Source organism: Taudactylus pleione, unplaced genomic scaffold, assembly GCF_031769625.1.
Source record: "Taudactylus pleione unplaced genomic scaffold, aTauple2 ptg000464l, whole genome shotgun sequence".
In the NCBI taxonomy this organism is placed as follows: Eukaryota; Metazoa; Chordata; class Amphibia; order Anura; family Myobatrachidae; genus Taudactylus; species Taudactylus pleione.
The window spans coordinates 350,428-371,459 of NW_028284866.1; the positions used below are offsets into that span (position 1 = coordinate 350,428).

Sequence of the window (21,032 nt, forward strand, 5' to 3'; positions counted from 1 at the left end):
TCATACTGCGCAGGTTGCTATAGATTACTATCACACTGCGCAGGTTACTGTCACTATGAAACTTGCGTCTTGCAAAAGGAGATTGCAGACTAATCTACACTAAATGGAAGTGGCTGCAGTGTAATTCATGGGTTACTAACAAGTGAATTTCACAAACTGCTAAACAATAACAGACACAGATATAGAGGTTTAACTAGTATATTCACCAATTCCATAAAAGTTATATTAGATGACTAGCTAAATAAATCTAGGTGAGATAGGGACATAGAGAAATATCCCATATGTACTGTGCTCTCGGTGGAGCCCTGGAAACTTGAGACAGTAAAGTACTTTCTAATATGTAATCTTCAAATACATATGTTCCCGGCTCACATTTTCCAGACCCAGCTGTCTGAATGAGACTTTCTTTGAATCACACTTTTCTTAAAAGCTGTTAAGTTTGTGTAAAAGTCTCAGTCAGTCTGAAGGATTCCAACATAAACATCCGGAGTATCTGTGTCTGGGATGGACAGAGATGGAGGGGAAAATACAGGCATTTGTGGAAGCTGCCTGTACACTAACCCCATTCAGTGCTCAGTCTTTTATCCCTGCATCCCACACAAGCTTGCTATCCTCACATGTACATGCAAAGCTCTCTTACCTTTCCTTTTTTCCTCCATGGTGTCAAATATTCACCAACTTGCAAGTTCACCCACGGGCAATGCTTGACTGCAGAGCTCGCGGATCCACAGCTTCCTTTCCTGGCTGATTAGCGGACACACTTTCCAGATAGCAATGTTAAAGTCTTTGGCTGAAGCTCTTGTTGAACTGATCAAGTTTGAAAATGCTGCACTCCTCCTCCTGCTGGCTCGCTCCCACCCCATCCCCTTGTCAGGATTTCCCCCCCTCCGCCTCCCAACATTGACTGTATTTCCAGCCCACTGCCTGGAGCTGTCCCTTCAGTGGCCTCAGTGGAGAGAAAGAACAGACAGGCTACTAAGACTAGTCAGTGACCACCAACAGTCATGGAACGGTTACATACTGTAGGGCACAAACACATCTCTTGTTTAATGTCAATCAAATTTATAGTGACCTAAATTTACTTCAGCTGTAGCAGCATTATAGCTACCTGCGGACATTTCGCTCAGAGCTGACAGTCGTACTGTGCTGACAGCAAAGAAATAAAATAAAAGATATTGTACAGTTGTCAGTAACAGTTTTGTTTATAAGTTTTGGCAACTCTGCTGGCACGGACATAAGAGCTGGTTATTTACAAACTGAATAAACACTAATGTAGATTTCATTATTTCATTTTTGTTTAGAAAAATGAAAGACTTCTAATTAAAAGAAAAACACAAATGTATAATTAATAACATTACCGGGGAAAGGTCTGGCATAAATGGGATAGGATGCTTCATATACAGATGTGTCCTGGATACACCTAAAACGATTTCTCGGACAATATGCTCGATTCCGACGGATTGAGACGACATATTGTTCACATTGTCAGATGTGTACGCACTACGTGCGCTGCTGTGGCGACGTCCATCGCATCTTAAGGTCGACCGAATATGCAGCTCAATCTGTCAAACTCGATCAAGATTTCTGGCAAATCTTGCAGTGTGTATGTACTACCAGACAACCAGGCGATATGTTATAACGATCTAACCATCAAACAATGCCAGATATATAGTTCGGTTGTTTGGAAGATTGCGCAATGTGTATGCACTATATCGTTTGTCAGGGAGTTCAAGGGAAACCTGGACGAGCATCGCATCGTTTGCTGATCATCTAATGTGTACCCGGCTTTACTGTTTCAGTCGCACCAAATAGTCCGCCCCTGGCGCGACGAGCGACTGTTTCGCTCAAATGTGCGTCTTAGTCACATAATTAAAAACAAAGAAGCTGCAAAACGGCATTGCTAGCGTCCGCTGATGAATTTGGTGTGCGACATTTGTACACCTGCAAGTCTGAATCTGTGTAAAGAGCGCTCCAAGGCAGCCGCGGCTTTTCCTCACGCCAGATTCCGCTTCATCTGCGGCTCTGCATGTGTGGAAAACTAAATACTATGGCTATAAAGTAGCAGTCTAGTGTCTCTGGTACACTGTGAGTGGCTTTTAGCTGCGATTAAGATACAAAATGATCTCAGTTGCACCTGGCGTCTTTCGCCACATGACGTACAGACAACCAGTAAGGCCCAGATTTATCACCGAGTGATACTCTTTTATCACAGCCCTATCCTGAGTAACACATCTATAGTAATTCCAATCTCATTGATTGCATGATCTATAGCACACACTTCAACAATGAGGACATCCCATAGGTGAAGGAGATGAAGACTGAATGCAATAAGGTGCTCAGACCACAGCCCCCCTCATCATTTATGACCAGCTTGGCTAAATGGTGTAATAAACAAACAAAAACTTGCAATGTTGTGCCTTCATATCATCTCAGGACACAGACCATCTTTCCAATGTATAGTATAGAACACAGGCTCTCCAACTCGGTCCTCAGGACCCCAAACAGTGCATGTTTTCCAGGTGTTTTCCAGGTCCCAGGTCCAAATACCGGTGCCGGAATCCCGACAGCGTCAGGAACCCGGCTCTGGTAACATAACAGCCGGCATCTCGAGGGTAAGTATCTGGAGTTAGGGTTAGGTACTAGGTGGAGAGTTAGGGTTAGGCACTAAGGGGGGAGGGTTAGGTTTAGGGTGCGGGGAGTGGGAGGTCAGGTTTAGGCACAAGGGGGTAGGTTAGGTTTAGGCACAAGGGGGGAGGTTAGGTTTAGCACAAGGGGGGAGGTTAGGTTTAGGCACAAGGGAGAGAGGTTAGGTTTAGGCACTAGGGGGGAGGTTAGGTTCAGGCACCGGTGAGAGAGGGTTAGGGTTAGAGGTAAGGGTTAGCGTTAGGGTACTTAGCTGATGGTGTCGGGATTCTGACTGTCGGGATGCCGCTGTTGGTATTCTGACCACCGGGATCCCAAACCCAACCCTTACAAACTACACAAGGAATCCCTGATTGTGTCATTTCAATCCACGGCAGCCGAAGCAGATATGGAATGCTTTCTCTATGACACGTTAACTCTAATTTTGTAGAATTACTAATTTCCTGAGAAATAACACAGTGTGATTAAAATCATTAAATAAGTATCCAATTTTAGATATATTTTGAAACTCCAATGGAGTGTAGTGCCGCACAGTTCACAAAGAAAGAAAAAATTACATGAGAAATTTCTATTGTCTAGAAAGATATTTCTCCACTTTTCAAAATTATCCTTAAAACCATAAGTGCAGACTAAATGCATATCATTACATATGGCAGTAATTACCCACCAAGCCAAGAGCTGTTATTATCTAATCTTCGCAGTGCGGTGGAGCTGTCACTTAAATACATTGCAAAACATCCATTATTCATGTGGCCTAAAATACAGAAATGTATAATGTATCCCTGACGGTTCTTCACACTGGGGGGAACAACTATTGCACACCATTAAACTCATTTTATTGCTACAGAGGGCCCAGAGCCGTAACTAGGGTAGTGTGACCAGTGCCATGGCACAGGGCACCGCAGGGCAGGGGGCGCTGTTTGGGCCTGTCAATTTTCCTGTTTATTATCATTCTCACTTGTAACTTATTTTATCCCCAGCATCTCCTGGCCTCCCCTAGCTCTTCCCTGGCCCTTCCCCATGAGGCCATGGCCCTTTTTTGGGTTCGTTATGTCCCTATTTGAAAAATAGGGGGCGTCAATGATCATTCTGGCACAGGGCACCAAAAAGTCTAGTTCCGGCTCTGAGAGGGTCCATATAATCCATATTTAAGGGTAAAGTAAAAGGAAACACAAAAATGTTACAAAATATTAATAAAACTTGTTAAAGATATATGGTCATACCTTAAGTGATACACATCTATTGTATCAGATTTACTGAGGTATACCCTATACGACCCAGCCTACGGCGCAATGTGATGTACCAATACATCACGTACGCCGCACACACTGCACGAACGGAAGCCCTGATTCAGAGCCGGACGCTCTGACAGAGCGCTCGCTCTGAATCAGGGCATCGCTATTTTTTTTTTTAGAGCGGACCCTTGGCCGCTCGCGTAGCTGTCAAGACCATCACAACCATCGGGCTTGCGACGAGACCCTTGTGGTAGGGTCTTGTTGCCGCAAGCCCCAGAGAGATTTCGGCTCAGAGAGGTTTGCCCGTCGCTATCCGGGTCTCGATGGAGCCGGCTCCGTTGTGCGCATGCTCTCTGGGCCACCATCGATCCGGTTGCGAGCGCTCAGAGCTTGCGACCAGGTCTGAATCAAGCCCAGAGTGTACAATGGGCAGGTGTGTTGCTACATGCATGTAACGGCACCGCGTTGTCCACCACATCATCCCATCTGCCGTGCAGCACAGTAGTTGGGACAATGTGTTGAACAACCTCCTTGGATGCGCTATTGGGGGTACACAATGCAGAATCCGTACGATATATCGTTCCGATCTCCTCTGCAAAGACATAGCGTATGACACATCGTATAGTTTGTACCAGCTTTACAGCTTATGATAAGGCAGCGGACACAATGATATTCCTGGGGAAAAAAGGGCAATAAAGAGTGATAAAAGGTGCTACACACAACAAAATACAGCTGTAGCATTTTTATGTATAAATAGTAAATATTTCTGGAACTCACATACTGCAACTCCACTCTTCCCAATTGCCCTCCGAAATGCAGTCAGCTAAGGAGCATTATGTAAGGCAGCACTCGGGTAATTAAGTATTTGAAAAGTTAAATGGCTAATATTTTTTTCAAAACTTGCTTCTTTTTTTATTATTATTATTTAAGTTAAAAACATCTTTTTAAAACCAAATGTAAATATTTTAGTTGAAAAATATGCCATGGGGGAGCCTAGCATCTACCTTTCTTCCAGTGTCCATATGCCCACACTATAACATTGCCCTGACTCCCCAGTAGCATTGCCCTCACCAACTCCTGTTGTAATAGTTTCCCCCAGTAGTGGGAAAAGTATAACAAGCATCTTCGACATATCAGCAAAACGGGGAGATTTATCAAAATCTTCTACAAATGACAAGTGGAGGTGTGGCTTATAGCAACCAATCTGGTACTAGATAGCATTTTATAGAATGTAGCAGACAAGTGATAACTAAAAGGTGACTGGTTGCTATGGGTAACAACTTCACTTGTCCTCGTTTGAAGCTTTGATAAATCTGCCCCTTTTTTATATGGCAGCTGTGTGAGTCAATGCCTCTAGGTGGGTATACACCTGAAAGATGCAGATCACTCGATCTGCAGATATATCTGTAGATGATGGTCATTCATACACACTGAACAGCCATCATCTATCCGGCAGCCGCGGGTCCCGTTGGTAGGGAGGCGGGTTGGAGGCAGGGACGTCCCCCTCCCCGTGGCTGCCGCTGTGTGTGTACGGGCGGTCTGCACACTTGCCGATGGACAGACATGTCTGCAGATCTATCTGTCCAATGGCTGTGCAGCACAGCCAATGCGATGTCTGTGAACGACGCGTTTCAGACATATCGTCTGTACACACTGGCCAATGGCCAGCAGATATATTGCCTGATCAACTGATCGGCCAATATATCGGCCAGTGTGTACCCAGCATCACCCACTACACTCACCATGCTTTGAGAAACCATTATGAGGACAATGAATCACAGGCTAAGATCAAGTATAGATGTGCCTGGGTGGATTAGTAGGTTTCCCCTATGGGTGAAGCACCACCCCCGGTCCAGGGCCAGAAATCAATAACATGAAGGCCAGAGGTTACTCCAATGCTGTATGAGCAGGGGGCGCCATAACATGAACAGTAATGTAATAGGGGCCGGATTCAGAATTGTACTCAAACCCGATGATTTGCGTACAACTCCAATGTTAAAAAATGTGCGCATGTGCGGGATCTGTACTGCATATATGCAGAACAGTGCCCAGATGCCACAGCCTGATTGACAGGCTGCAGCAGTTTGGGTGCAGCGTCAGGCAGCGTCCCAGAAGAGGGGGTGTTATGTCCTTGCATGCAGCTCCACTGGCTTCATCTGCGTAAAAACACCGGCCATACCGAGTAACCTGAAGGTTACTCAGTTGGCCAATGGTCACACAAGAGTGATCCGACGTCACAGCTAATCACAGAAGCCGTCAGCAATCGTCTCCTTATTAGCATATTATTGCACAGTAGCTGCATCCTAAGACGCAGTTATTGTGCAATATCGTACATCGCTGAATCAGGCCCTATGTATCATGCACTCTGGGACACATAAACACATACAAAAAGATTCAATCAACACCTCTTTTTCCTTTTCCTTCACTTATAGGCAAAGACAATTAAAAAAAAAATGCTGGAATAAATGCTCCGTCTGTAAAGGCAGTATTTTTAATTTGTGTCATTTTTTTACAGCACTTCTGCCCTTATTTTGGGCTTTACGTTACATCTGTCCATGCCCAGAACGTGGGTGCAGGCTTACAACAGCACCATACAATTAGATGAATATTCAACTTTTTGGGGAAAAAAATATATGTTATTTTAAAATTGGTTTTCACGAGACCTTTTATTCTATAATAGGATCTCTTATAATTGCATAAAGTGCCACCATTTCCTTCCGCTCTTCCAATACTGCAATTATTTAAAAAATATGCTCCCTGAAGTATAGTGCTCAACAAAACCCCCAAATGTTTTGAATTAACATTGCTATCACTTACTTCTGGGTCCAGACCTGCTGTGCAACTGCAACATGCGTTGTGTATTGAGAAGAACTCCAGCCCATCAGGGAAGGATCAGACCATCCCACTCTGGTCAGGCTCATCACATAGAGCAGTGCTTCCCGATCTTTCTTCAATTACAGACCACTATAGTGTTAGCAGGTTTTTTATTCACTGTACCCCTAGGCCAAAAGATTCTTATTCAAAAATTCAGGAAAAATTATAAAATTAAGTAAATTGTGCTTACCGGTCATCCTTAGGTTCCGTTATGTGGTGGTGGACAGGGTTGCGCTCTGTCTGTCCACATATTTTATGATTGGCAGCCACTATCACTTGTTTTGCCTATCACATTGACCATAAATAATTTGATTTGATCTTGGACCAAAATTCACCTTGGCACCACGGTACCCAGTCTGGGAACCACTGCCATGGAGGAAAGTGGACTAACACCATCTTCAGGGATGACTAGCTTACGGAGATCACCTTTTCTGAACTTTTTAAATAGAAAACTATGGGAACGGCTTCTACGAGCAAAGTAGTTTGGTAAATAGATGATATCCCAATATCCCAGATATCTCCTGCTTTAGGGGGTGATACTTAATTCTGCCTTAAACAGCTATTAGCACAGAACACATTTGATAAATAGGCCGCTTACGTTACATGTACTGTACAGCATTTTGTGGCGTTAGTCACAGCCTGCGGCTACTTAAGGACATATATAAAGTTGGCACTGTCCTTAGGGATGGCACAAATAAATGCACGCCACATCCTCATTCCTCTGTACCCAACACAACATTCTGCAGGGTTAATGACTTAAACATTTTTTAACCAGAAGTAAAACTAAATTAACATAATGAGAATATATTAAAGTAAAAATATCTGTAAGTTTCCGATGGATTTAAAACGTATTTGATTATTTGGGTGTACTAACATTTAGGACCAGGGGCAGAAAATATATAGTTTGGCTATAATCACTTAGTAATCATAAAAACAATATATAATTGGATCCTGCACAGCCTAGCACTGACATTCAACGCTCACATCCGGACCCACAGGGTTAGCTCTTTATCTGATGGGTTGTAAGAAACACACTTGGCACTTGAAGTTATGTGTGGGATACCAGGATGTAAGGTTACAACCAAAACATTGCAAGCCTGATGGGAGGGAGTAGGACTAGTCACGGAATTCCAGTTCAAGCTAAAATTTAATTAGTGAGGATAAAGGTTCATGGACAAGAAGGAGTTGATATGAAAAATAATAATAAGAAAAATGTTAATAAGTTCACTCCAGCTGCCGAGAAGCTTCTGATGATGGAAAGTGTTCCAACCTAAAACAATGTGCTTTTTACAGAGAAGATGGACTTTTAGTCTTCACCGTATTCTCTATCATCATGCAATTTCAAACTTAACCTAGGAAACATTTTGATAGGTGGATGTTTGTGTGCCTACTTCTGTAACTGCTATGGACAGGGCTTGTGTTTCAGTGCGGAGCCTGATTGGTAGGAGTGGCAGCATGTTGACTTTGACCATGGAAAGATTGTTGGTTCCATATCGGGTGCTTTGAGTATCTCAGAAATTGCAGATCTCCTGGGGTTTTACACACAACAGTCTTGAGTTTACATAGAATGGTGTGCAAATGAAATAAAAATGTAAAAAAAAAAAAAAGAGTATTGTGGGCAAAAATGCCTGGTTACTGAGAGAGGCCAGACTGACAGGAAGACCAGAGTAACTCAAATAACAGTGGTATGGAGAAGAGCATATCTGAATGTACAGCACATAGAACCTTGAGGTGGATGGGCTACAGCAGTAGAAAATCACACAGGGTTCCACCTCTGCCAGCTAAGAACAGGAAACTGAGGCTACAGTGGGCACAGGCTCACCAACACTGCACAACTGATGATTGGAAAAAACATTGCCTGGTCTGACGAATCTAGATTTCTGCTCCGGTGACACATGTGACGGATTACGTCCGCGCATGCACAGTGGCTGCCGGGGACTCGAACCAGGAAGCAGTATAATAGCGTTAAACTATAAGACTGCTTCCAGCTCTTCACCGGGATAGGCACTTATCGGAGCCTGTCTCCTGGCAAGGGCATTTAAGTACATTTATTGTCCCATTGCAAATTTGGGAGAAAAATATTTAGGGAAAGAGAAATGAAACAATGGAAACTGTACTGAGATCTGTAGATCTGTAGGCAGACTTACAAGCACCCTTATAGGAGTGCAGATGTGCTTAATTTTTCCCAGGAAAACCAATTGCTTGCATGTTGTATATGCATTTATAAACTGAAGCACTGCTTGCTCAACAGAGTTGAAAGAGACTGTTTGCGCAATTCCATTAATCCAAATGATACAAAAGATGATTTGCAATACATTGGTGATTGTTCTGCTGTACTTTGCAATAATCCAGGGTCACACTCACCGTCATTAAAATTAGCATGGAGAGCATAAGTATCTATCTCAGTGAATTAGAGAAGTTATTCCGCAGCACTGTAGCAGACACAAGTGTGCCCCAGAACGTATCTCAGGGCTGCGAGCCACGGCTTTTTTCTGCAGACGCAGCAGCAGAAACGTGTTCTATTCATCAGGGAGGTGACTTCAAAGCATGGCAGGGTGGATTGTGTTGTGTTTATTGTTAGCTCCTTGGAGACAATGAAGATTTCCCAGGCTCTGCTGAGCTGTAAGGAATGATTTCTTTTCCAACCAGCACCAAATAATCACTGCCATTCTTCTCTTCCCATTTTCAATTTAGAGACTGCTGAGTAATAGAAAGCAGATGAAGGAAGAAGGGGCCTGGCAGCCTAAACCCTAAGTTTATGTGACCATTCTGGGCATTCATGCTCAAAATTTTGGTTCACGTGAAAGATTTCCACACCCTTCCCCCAAATGCTCTCCGCATTGTATAATAGAGCATTTTATTGGAAGAGGTTACGGCTAATCTGTTTATGCCACCAAGTTAATTTAAGGCAGATATTGTGGCACACAGTCCGGGCGTCACTGGAGCTTACAAACATTTCCTAATGACAGAATAACATGTAAGTCTGAAATCCTGATGTAGAGATGCTTCCACAAGATAAGGAGCCAGGGGAAAGCTGGCAGTGGGCACAAGGGTATCCAGCCCCTGGTCACTCTGGCTTGTAAAAATGAAGGTTGACGGTGTAGTCCACGTACATAGAATGTATATAGCTCTATATTTAATTGGTCTGACTGGACCAGCAGCCACACAGCTTTCCCACAAGATTACAGGAGAAGGATGTAGGAATATTTTGCAGGAACACGTGACGGTTCTCATCTGTATTATTTAATGTATTCACAATTTATCATTCTGGTGCGACTCCTGTACCGTGGCCGATTGTCCCTACTTCTCAGGACAATCACAGGTTTTTGAAATTTATCACTGAAATTGTCACATATATATAATAAGCGAGAAAGCATGTCTGTCTGTCCATCTTTTTGTCCTTTATGCACGGCCAGAGTTTTGAACCTAGCTCCACCAAATTTGGCATGAGCTTCATCAAGGCCACACACTGTCACACAATCGCTAAAAATGGGGACACTCTTAAAATTACATAGGTTCCAGGGCTGGCTCCAGTGGAAATTGGCAATCTGCCAAAAAAACCTGTGAGAATTCAACAAAAGTATCCTTTTCACCTCAGTCTGAGCAAACTTTATGACTCATGCAAGTTCATTATATCCAGAGCCTGTGTTTGCATGCAAGGGCGTAACCAGGGGGGCGTAGAGAGCCACCATGGGGTGTGGCCTAATTGCTGGGGGCGTGGTCACACCCCTTAGGAGCAAAAATCTTGTTTGCAGAGGAAGTGGTGCTGCGCACTTGGAAGGGGGGGGCACTGTGAGCCCCTCAGACCAGTGCAAATCCAGGGGGAGGGCACGATCAGTGTGATCGCTTTAACCCATAGGCAGAAAAGACTGCTGCAGCAGCAAGCAGTCTCCCATTGCTGACCAGCAGCAGCTGCTGACAGGTAAGAGGGAGGGAGGTTGGTGGTGTCGGACCCTGCCCACGCTGGGCCCCTCCAACAAGCCGGTCCAGTAGTACCCGCGCTCTCCCCCTCTCGGCACCCCAGGGCGTAACTAGAACTTTGTGGGCCACATAGCAAGATCTTAAAAGTGTTTACCCCAGAGGTAAAAATAAGACGTACATTTTTCCCCACACAGAACCCATTCATGTTATGCCACACAGACCCCATTCAGATTATGCCACACAGTAGTACACTTTATACCACACAGTAGTAGTGCCCCTTATGCATTATGCCACACAGTAATGCCCCTTACACATTATACCACACAGTAATGCCCTTTCCAGATTATGCCAGATAGTAGTGCCCACACAACAATAGTGCCCCTTACACATTAAGCCCACCCCAGCAATTCACCTCCCCAAGTCCCTCCAGCAGCCTCTCGCCTCCCCCATTCAGAAGCCAGCAGGTGTGGATTTGGGGCCGGGCCGCCAGCTAACTACAGCTGGCGCACCAGCAGGCAGCGGCAGACATGGACAGCCAGCGCAATTTGAATCTGGCGCCTGTTATGAGCCAATCAGAGCTTGCAGACCGGCAGCCAATCAGGAGCCGCCACTGCTGATTGGCTGCCAATCCGCGAGCTCTAACTGCCTGCCAGTGCGCCAGCTGTAAACAGGTGGTGGGCAGGCACCAAATCAACACTGCTAACACCTGGGTCCCCCTCGACGGCCCTGACTGGACCGGCCCACCTTGTGTGCATGACTGGGTGCAGGGGGAGCGGCGGGCCACAGAAGCAGCTCAGGCACCATAGCAGCCGCACCCCTTGCACCCACAGTAGTTACGCCACTGTTTGCTAGTATGTTAGCAAAACAGTGGGGTCCTTTTCAGGATAAATGGAATGGGGTTATAGGTGAGGACAATGTAAACTAATAAAGGCTGCAGGTGTACTTCAGGTTCCCGTCTTCAACCCAGGCAACACTGGGTATCCCAGCTAGTTTTTAATATTAACCAAATGCATAATAAAATTCCACTTAGGTGCAATTCTTACACTGTATTCAAATACGTTGGGATTTATAAAGGTGGTACCTACGGAAGGGTAGTATTTAAAAGGCAAAAAAGTATCATGTGTCATAATAGGGATTGTAGTCATACCTATCAACATTGTATGGAGATCTCACAGTGATATAGTGGTTAGCATTACTGACTCACAGCACTGAGGTCACGAGTTCAAATGACGACCAAGACCCATTCGGCCTGGAGTTTGTATGTTTTTCCCATGTTTGTGTGGGTTTACTCCGGGTGCTCTGGTTTCCTATTCAACTCCGATAGTATACTCGTAGGTTCACTGGCTTGTGAAACCAAAAAAAATAACTCTAGTGTGTATATGACTGGGACTGTTGTGAAGGACTAAATATTTTCTATAAAGTCTTATATATTTAGATATGTCACAGTTTATAAATAAATAAATACATTTAAAAAGTGCCAGTTGCTGTGCAACTCCACGTATCATGATACAGTATCCTGCAGCTGGGGCAAGGCATAATGATGCTATCCACTGTGGTCCATGAACTGTATTATCAAGTCGCCGGGAAGTTGCTAATATCCGGGATTTAGCATTCCAGAAAAACTCTGAAATTCGTGAGTCTCCTGGACATTATGGGAGAGTAGGCAAGTTTTACTCCCAAATCCAGTAGGACAGTAACTTGCTTAGTGTGCTTACATGCACCAGCTCAGTGGCAAACTGTCTGTGGAAACAGGTCATAAGCTGCCAGCCTCTCCTGTGGAAGGTCGCTACGGAATCCCATGCATAAAGTTGTTCCATACAACAAATCATTGACACTATGCCACAACCTCCAGTGTAATTTGCCATAGAGATGATAGCAGAAATGGTATTGCGGTAGCATTACAAACATGAAACTGCTGCCATCCTATGAACATGTGATTATGTACAGGGGATGTGACTGCTAAAGATGCTGAAACCCAGTGTAGACCGTTTTAGTCGTGGTGAAAATCCCAATGTAATCTGCAGCAATAAAGTCTGTACAATTGAATAGGAGTACTTGCTATTAAGCTCCAGGTACCATATCATCACTTACTAAGATGAGATCAACTGATGGGCATTGGGGTGGCATCAATGCTTATTAACACACAAATGGCAAGAGAGGGAATGGGGGTAATCCCACCTTGAATACCAGGCCAGGTTAAACACAACGTAACCTTTAAAAGGTACAATGGTGCTTCCTGTTCTCATATACCATATAGAAAGGTTCTATTTTTATTCTGATCTACCATTACATTCATAAAAAAGTGCAATAAAAAGTCACTGGTGAACAAGTGCAAGATGTTGCACAGAAGATGTGACATGGCACAATTGCCTCAATGAGAGGCTGAGAGGCTGGGAGACTGAGAGGCTGGGAGGTTGAGAGGCTGGGATGCTGGGAGGCTGAGATTCTGAGAGGCTGAGATGCTGGGAGGCTGAGAGACTGAGAGGCTGAGATTCTGAGAGGCTGAGATGCTGGGAGGCTGAGATGCTGGGAGGCTGAGATGCTGGGAGGCTGAGATGCTGGGAGGCTGAGAGCAGAGAGGCTGAGAGACTGGGAGGCATGCTAAATGGAGCAGCAATGAGTCTGTGGAAAGAATAGTGTCTGTATGACCAGAGAGGAGAGACCTATGCAAAGATTTAGGGGCTTGATTGTATTATAGTGGGGAAATGAAGTTGCACAGTATTTTCTTCAATAACACTTACTATACATTTATACGGGATGCCGCAAGTCTATATACCGACACCAGAAGACCGGCAAGGGACAGAACATAGGCGTCAAAATAGCGACGCCTATCTTCATCCCGACGCCGGAGTGCCGAAGGACGCCGGACCAATCGAGGTGAGTCCGGCCTTCCCAGCACTTAGCCGCACACCCCCCTTGTTAGGTTTAGACAACCCCGGAGGGACTTAGGCTTAGGCACTCCCCTGGGGAGGGTTAGGCTAGGGGAAGGGGGGGTTAGGGTTAGGCGCCGCTGGGGGGAGATTAGGGTTAGGCACCCCCCTGGAGAGTTAGGTTTAGGGTGCTGGAGAGGGGGGTTAGGGTTAGGCACCCCAGGGGGGGACTTAGGGTTAAGCACCACCCTGGGAGTTTAGGGTTAGGCACCTCTAAGGGAGGGTTAGGGTGGGAGAGGAGAAGGTTAGGTGACTTACCTGCCGCTGTTGGGAATTCCTCCTGTCGGGCTGACGCTGTCGGGATTTGAACCAGCAGCTAAACAGCCGCCGGCATTTCAATCCCATTCCCATTTATACATTGTCTTTTAAAATCCTGTGTGTTTACAATGTATACGATACAAAGACGTGGAAAAAGGCAATAAATCCCCTATTCCTGAGAGAAGCCCTGTTTGCAGTTTATTGCTTGTTAACTTGACTACTGGGAGTATTATTCTATTGTTACCGCGTTCGTACTGCCTGCACTCTATTATAAATGCAAATACACAGAGACATGAGGTGAGGAATCATTGTCATCCATATATTTTACTGAACTTATACAGCAACATAAACTGCAGTATATCCTACTATAAAAGTAGCACATTTTCCCTGCAAGGCACTTACCCAGCTCCCAGGATACTACATCAAAGTCAGAATTTTTGGCTAGCACAGTACATATATAAATGTACAGTATATAAGCCCTTTCCGCATGGTCTGCCTGGGTCTATATTAGTAATGCAGAAGTTAGCTTTGTTTTCCTGCGATTAGAGAACACTTTAATCATTTTGCATTCTGTATTCTGCCAAGCCGGCTTTATGGAGGCACTTTCCATGCACAGGCTGTCATTCATCAAATGTAAGTGTACTGAGTCACTTCAGGCTGTGTCTATTTATACACTATCTGCCATAATGCACCAACACAAGGCAGAGGATCAGTCCTTCAGGTACTTTTCACCTCAGCAGACCTTGACAATCTGGTTAATATAAAACACACATAACTAAGTTTATGTATATACTGGGTTTACCAATCTGCTTAAAAATCTAGGCAACGTATAAAAAAATCATAGCGATAAAATAAAAGAAATATGGAATAAAAGATCATATGACTATAGGAGCCTGTAAGTAAGACATCCCCCCACCATGTTAGGGGACCACCACGTTAGGGGCGCTTCCACATTGTTGGCCCCCATCTCTAACATTCTACAGAATACCCAGACTCATACCTGGAAACTTTTATAATCATATCAACATTGAATAGCTGCAACCTAAAGTTCATTCCTGAGCACAAGTTCTATATAAAGTAACTTGTACACAACGACTGCTTAGCAACCAAGACCTGTCGTAAACAAGTAGACTGTTGTAGCTACATATTTCAGAACAGTTGTCATTTACTAAACATATGGGCAATTTAGAGGCCTACATAGGAAATGCATGCATTTAAAATATTTAAAAAACCAGAAGCAGGCATGCAGAACCAATGGCTGAATAGTACAGCAGGCCTAAGGGAACAAGTTCTAGTACTCTTGCATCTGGAATTATGAAATTATTACAAAGGATGCAGATATAGTGACAAATGCAGTTACACGTCAATCAGACCTGCATTGTGCACCAACTACAAGATTACAATATAGGATCTTCTCCCACCATGTCCCAAGTGTAAAAATGCCTTATGCTGGGCATACACAGCCAGATAAAATGTCTGTCAGACCGACAGACATTTTATCTGGCCGGCTGCCAGCCGCAGATGTCGCCGGCATACACTGTGAGAGAAATCTCACAGTGTATAGCCCGACATCCGCTCTCTGCCCCCGGGGGAGGAGACATTTCCCTGTTCCTTCCGTAGGAAGGAACACAGGAAATGTCTGTCGGCTGCGCTGGGCATACTCTGCCCGATGCGGCCGACAGTTTACCGGGTAATATCGCATCGGACGGGCATGCTGGACAATCCAGCATGCCCGACCGAGCAATATTTAACCCTCGGTCACCCCCCCACACGCTACAATTATCGCGGCGATCCGCCGATATCGGGCGGATCGTCCCGATAATTGTAGCGTGTATGGCCAGCATAAGGAAGGTTTTAGAGTCAACTAATATCACAGTAGCCATTTCCAAGTCTGGCAAATGTCACGGCTGCAAACAAAATACAAAGAGTTACTTCCAATTGAGAGATATTTAAAATGAAACAAATAATCTGAGTGTCATTTATGTGGCAGAATAAATAGGGCACTGTACATACAAAGAGAGTCTTAAAGAAGCAAAACACAGCATGAGCATGTTACTAACATTACAGACAAGGGATGTAGGCAGCATAGCCCATCTCTTCTGTTTAGATAAAGTCACAAACACAATCCTTCCAACTAAAGTGCTTAGGGGAGGATTTCGGTTCCTAGGAATTTGCCAGGTGGGGATCATGTAAGCAAACATGTCATACAAGGAGTCTCTTTGAGTGATCACTTTAATACCATATGGTGTGGATGCAAAAACAGAAATGTCTCTTTACCTTAACCCATTCATGTCTATAGGGGAGATGTACTAAGCTCAGGAAAGTGAGACATTGGAAAGTGATAAATGACCAGCCACTCAGCTCCCAAATGTCATGTTACAGGCTGTGTTTGAAATATGACAGTTAGGAGCTGAGTGGCTGGTGGTTTATCACTCTCCAATTTATCACTGTCCAGAGATTAGTACATCTGCCCCATAGTAGGTTTGGTACATATTTGGGATGGTATTGAAAGTGAGGTCCATCCTAATTGTCTTTTTTTCATAATCCATTACTTAAAAAAAGGAGTAATGTGTGCGCACATCCCAGTGTGTATATAAGTGAATTACATTGATTATCTTGTTACAATAGCATCTGACAAGGAGTGGTATATAGGGGCTGATTCAGAGATGTACGCTAACCCGATAGTTATCACACATCTCCGATAGCGGGAGGACTGCGCATGCGCAGGAGGTGTACTGCGCATGTGCTGCGCTCCGTCTACGAGTTCGCTCGCAGGGCCTCACAATCAGGCTGCGGCGTTTAGGAGGCGGAGCGGGGCGTTCCTGGGCAGCGTTCCCAGAAACGGGGGCTTGTCGCCCTGTTTTCCGTGAGGGATGAGGCCAGGGTCCGCGTGGGTGCATGCAGACTTCCTGGCCTCGCAAGGTGCCGGGACCCAGTCAGGCTGCAGTAAGCTTCAGCTACTGCAGCCTGGCCGAAGGGACAACAATAGCGACCGATAGACGCGATTGTTTCCGATGGTGACCCCAGGCTGCGACTTCGGTCGAAGCACTGCGATCATGCAGATGCAGCAAGGAGGTGTGTGACACCTCCTTCTGCATTTGCATTTTAAATGGACGGAATTGCACAGCCGCTTGTGTGCGCTTGTGTGCGGCTGTATGCGCTTGTGTACGGCTGTGCAATTTCATCCAACTTGAATCAGGTTCATATTCAGCAGCAAGTGTACACTGTAAGGATCTGAGAGACTTTGACAAGGGCCAAATTGTGATGGCTAGACGACTGGGTCAGAGCATCTCCAAAACGGTGGGTCTTGTGGGGTATTTCCAGTATGTAGTGGTTATTACCTACCAAAAGTGGTCCAAGGAAGGACAACGGGTGAAATAGCGACATCATCATGGGTGCCTGCGTGTGGGGGGCAAAGGCTTGCCCATCTGGTCTGATCCACAGAGGAGCTACTGTAGCACAAATTGCTGTAAATATGTTTTTTTGCTGGCTGTGATAGAAAGGTGTCAGAACACACAGAGCATCACAGCATGCCGCGTATGGGGCTACACAGCCGCAAACCGGTCAGAGACCTCATGCTGACCCCTGTCCACCACCGAAATTGCCTGTAATGGACACGACAGTGTCAGAACTGGACTATGGAGCAATGGAAGAAGGTGGCCTGGTCTGATGGATCGCATTTCCTTTTCCATCATGTGGACAGCTGGGCATGTGCATTGTTTACCTGGGAAAGAGATGGCACCAGGATGCCCTATGGGAAGAAGGCAAGCCTTCGGAGGCAGCGTGATGCTCTGGGCAATGATATGCTGGGAAACCTTGGGTCTTGCCTTTCATGTGGATGTTAATTTGACAGGTACCACCTACCTGAACATTGTTGCAAACCAAGTACACCCCTTCATGGAAACAGTATATATACTAATATAATAAGAACACTGTCTGTCTGTTTGTTCCAAGTTGGCACAAAAACTACTCAACTGATTTTCATGAAAACTGCATCATTTTGTAGTGGAAACTCCTAGAATAACCTGCACTTTATTTTATCTCCATCCGTCAAGTTAAAGCTGAGCAATTACAAAAATAAAATTTATTGGCATCATCAAAGCAAGAGATAGATGTGGCACCATGCGCGCTGCCGGTAAGGGGGGCGGAGAGAGGTGCTTTGTGCCGGCGCTCACTTAAATAGGATAAGCTACATAGCAGTCTGTGCACAGGGCACACAGTGACATTGGTGTGAGTTGTGGGTGAATAGAATAAGCTACATAGCAGTCTGTGCACAGGGCACACAGTGACATTGGTGTGAGTGGTAGGTGAATAGAATAAGCTACATAGCAGTCTGTGCACAGGGCACACAGTGACATTGGTGTGAGTTGTGGGTGAATAGAATAAGCTACATAGCAGTCTGTGCACAGGGCACACAGTGACATTGGTGTGAGTTGTGGGTGAATAGAATAAGCTACATAGCAGTCTGTGCACAGGGCACACAGTGACATTGGTGTGAGTGGTGGGTGAAGGTGCTGCTGCCACCAGTCTGTATAGCACTGGGCCACTTCTGCGACAGGCCCCCTTTGCAAATCAATGCAACTAAAACACTTCAAATAAAAAAAATTAAGGCAAAGGAGATTTCATAGTGGGCAAAGCCATGGACAACAACTAGTTACTCTGTATACATCAAGCGTGAAACGCTTTGAACGCAGCCGAAACATGACCTGATCACTAATATAATAAAATGCTGCAGGCTACTCAACTTACATTTTAACCTATGCACAATCAGGCACCATGCAGGCAGCTGGATAGTGTCATAGGACACTCAGTAATATTAACTTTGTATAATACATAGAAGTGAAAAGTGTGTTTGCTTAAAAAAATGAAAGTTTCTAATTTAAGGGGAGATGTCTCAAAACCTCTAAAGAGGACAGGTGGAGACGTTTCCCATGGCATTGGGTCAGATGGTCGACAGTTACCATGTCAACATTCATAATGGCGGCACCACAATGTAAACATTAGAATGTCAACATGATTCAACATACAGGAAAGTGTTCCATTAGTAAGTAACCGTTTACTACAGCATTACAATAGTAAGTAGTAGCAGTTTAAGTGTTTAATTAGTTTACTCAATATTCTGAACAGGATTGCTTATGTTCTGAAGCCGCTTAGTTATACTAACCCAGGGGGCGCCATGTTCTGAACGTGAACCTAAATTACTTCCAGTATAATTTATAAATAACTTTATATCTGTCGTCTGTAGTTACACTATAATAATGCATACTGTGCCGCAAGCTACACTAACCTTTGCCGCGGGGTCGTTTTAGTCCAATGGATCAAACTGAAAACTACAACAACCCAGAGGGTGATAAAGAACAAGCAATGAAATGCCGAATAACTGGCTTGGGTAATGCCGGACCTATGCAAGGATGACTTTGTTTATTATCTTGTTTTAATGAACTGCAGCCAAATCTAAAGGGGGGTATCCACTAGACGATAAAGTTGAACGATTGAACGATAATGATAAAATCGTTCGATAATTGTTCGATAATCGTTTGAACATCGTTTGCAAATCGTGCAGTAATTGTTTCTAACGGTGTACGATGCGCGCTCCGGCTGGTTGTTTCCTCCATCGACTGAACATGCAGGTCAATTTCACTTGATTGCTTACAAATCGTTTACACATCGTTTACACATCGTTCAAGCTGAACGATCAAACGATGAACCACTATCTGCCCACTATAGCTGAAAGCTCTCAATCACAGATTGAAATAACATAGTTTATCATTAGATCTTTTGCAAATCTTTTGCAAATCTTTTACAAATCTTTTGCAAATTGTTCAGAGTGGAAGATCAAATTTCAAGGGAAACTTCAAGGGAAAATCGTTAAGAGGTTGGACAGGGATAAAATCGTCTAGTGGATGCCCCCCATAAGTTTTTTTCTTTTTGGGTGCAGTTCTCTTACAAGAAATACTTAAAAGCTTTTGACAATAGAAGTTTCCACTGTACCGTTTTTGAGAAAACTATACAAACTTGTACATTATACAGTTAATTGACTGGTGCTATAAACAGTTGGGTTGGGGGTGTTCAGGATGTTCTCTACTTAAATCAGATAAGTATTTTAGACCTAAACAGACACCCTGATTCTTTGTAGATCTGCCCTGGAAGGTTAGGTCAGGGGAAAACAGAACACTTGAATTCCCTTTGATGGATTAGCACGCTTCAGTTCCTCTATTTACCTTCTGCAGTAAATGTACACCTAGAAAGTTATCAAATAACCACAGGCTGAATGAAAAGAAACTGCCAAGAAAGACCCAAATGAGCCTTGTGCCTAGTGCTAGAGCGGACATGTATTGCGGCTTTTCGGAGAATTAAATTGCAAATTGATAAGGAGATTAGAGGCGTTTATCACCTGACAAATAAGCTTGGAATATGAAATGGTCATTAGATCATGGCGTGTTCTGCTATCACTAATATGATTTGGTAATATATAAAACACCCTTGTACTAGCCCCCTCCCCCCATATGGGAATCTTAAACTGAACATACCCATTTTTAACTGTTAAAAACATAGATGCAACTAAGTATACATTATCAGAAAAAGGAAAAAAAATATAACTAAACAGTGCACCAACATTAGTCTTTTCACAGCTCTCATATACCGCATATATAAAATAAATAGAAATTTAAATAATAATCCTTTTTTATGCTTTTTGACTTACAGAGTAAAAACAAAATACGATGAGCTAATGGAACAATGAGCAGACTGCCAGCACAGAGATTTTGCAACCCCACTTTTGCAGCCTATGTAGCCTCTAGTCTATACTGAGGCCAGATGGGAGGCTATGGCATGACAGGTCAGCATGAAATAACAACACACTGTATGAGGGAACAGAACAAGGATATTCTGGATCCTGACCATGTCATAGGGGCCAGTATAATTTCAATTGTTTTTCTATTATAACTTGTTAGTATAATGACACAGTTGTTTCCTAAAACATCGCAACAGACATCAACAACCCAGACAATCCGTCATGTGTAAATGATAACAGATAAATTCACCATATACTGTACTAGCTGTAGGTGTGTAATTTAGGTCATTGGGTCACATAGCAAAATTTGGAGATTGGGGGAATATTTGAAAAACGTAAGACTAACCTCTAACGCCACCCCAGGCCTCCACTTTACTC

The 21,032-nt window shown here is 44.2% G+C and overlaps 1 protein-coding gene across 3 annotated transcripts in view; it reads right to left on the reverse strand.

Moving 5' to 3' along the window:
- LZTS2 (leucine zipper tumor suppressor 2) overlaps positions 1-21,032 on the reverse strand; it is a 178,253-nt gene that overhangs the window by 60,205 nt on the left and 97,016 nt on the right. Inside the window, exon 1 of one of the 3 annotated variants that reach the window (XM_088448687.1) lies at positions 641-839. The exons of the other annotated variants lie outside the window; for them this stretch is intronic. The gene's annotated coding sequence lies outside the window, so the exon portion shown is untranslated. Of the gene's footprint in view, positions 1-640; positions 840-21,032 lie in introns of those variants that run through there. 3 annotated transcript variants of the gene reach the window in all.